General features: G+C 43.5%; 1 protein-coding gene across 1 annotated transcript in view; it reads right to left on the bottom strand.

The window, feature by feature from the left end:
- Positions 1 to 1,007, bottom strand: part of LOC109488268 (kinesin-like protein KIF11) — a gene marked incomplete at its 3' end in the record, with an annotated part of 7,758 nt that extends 6,751 nt beyond the window's left edge. Inside the window, exon 1 of the mRNA XM_019792463.1 lies at positions 983 to 1,007. The remainder of the gene's footprint in view (positions 1 to 982) is intronic.
- Between the last annotated feature and the right edge of the window lie 271 nt (positions 1,008 to 1,278).

Below are 1,278 nucleotides of genomic sequence, written 5' to 3' on the forward strand. Positions count from 1 at the left end.
GCAGGCTGAATAAATAGTAGAAATTGGCTAAGGGGAACATCATCGGCCAGAGGAGTTGGCCGGCCATAGAGGGTCCAGCTTACCTGCAGGAGACTAACCATACATGTATGTGCGGTGTGGCCAGAGGTTTGAATAGAAGATCATTCACAGTTTTGTAAGCTCATAAGGAGCAAGGATGTTGTATTTTTGTTGCTGCGTATTATTCTGGAACACTAAAGGGTTAAGTCAACGTACTATGTAAAGAAAAGAATGGAAAATATACTTTTTGTATTGTCAAAAAGTCACATAATGCCCCTTTAACATGTGATGGCTTGGGGCCCTGAAGAGGGGCACAGCACATGCACATGCACAGCACAGCCTTTTCCGGAAACCCGTCTCTCGCCCCCTCCCCCCCCAAAAAAATAATGCTGAAATTCTAGTGTATTTTCTCTAGATGTAAGGAAAAGCCAGCAAATTCTACCTTAAAACCGCCTGTAAACCACATTTTCCGCCACTTGAAATCACACGAACGCCGTCTTCTTCATGTAACAAGTTAGGTATTACCGCGAGTTGTAAGCTCTGATTGGTTCACCGCCGAAAACCTGCGCTCTGATTGGTTTATCAGCTGTGCATATTTACGTATTACTAGGAAAAATGGCGCGAGATTTCTCACGCGGTTGTGGTAATGTTCTGCTGGCCAAAATAGATATCGGTAAATATGAAATCCAGCTCTTCTGAATTCGAAGACAACATGCAGTTTATTTTCGCGGCACGCCGTGCCCTTCCCAACAGCACAGCAGTATTTTTCACGTGAGTAGCCCAGCACTCAAAATTCCCTGCCGCCGCCTCTGCTAGAATTTGCCTGAATTCCTATCACCTCAACCACCGAGTAAAACGCTTGTCAACAAAAAGGAAGGGTCTTACGTGCAAAAATTATATCAGACCTGGTGCAATGATAAGTTGAAGTCAGTTGAAAATACAAAGCTCGGAGGTCAGACTCACCTGGAATCAAGGAGCTTTCCTTGCTGGAATCAAACAGGCAAAAATGGCCGTTTAGAAATGGTAAGACAATTTAAATCCCCCGGATGTTGATGAGTTGACCAATCAGTGCGCAGCTCTGGGGTGATGACCTGCGAACTGGACCTTGGGTAGTTTTTTTCCTTGTTTAAAATAAGTTTCTCATTATTCTCATTATTTTGTACACAATTTGCTTTTAATCTTGTAATTCTGCACACGGCATTGCGACCGTATGTGCCGCCGATGTGAAGGCGAAATAAAGTTCAAAAGTTCAAAAAAGTA

This window comes from Branchiostoma belcheri, unplaced genomic scaffold, assembly GCF_001625305.1.
Source record: "Branchiostoma belcheri isolate BF01 breed outbred unplaced genomic scaffold, Haploidv18h27 scaffold922, whole genome shotgun sequence".
Taxonomy (NCBI): Eukaryota; Metazoa; Chordata; class Leptocardii; order Amphioxiformes; family Branchiostomatidae; genus Branchiostoma; species Branchiostoma belcheri.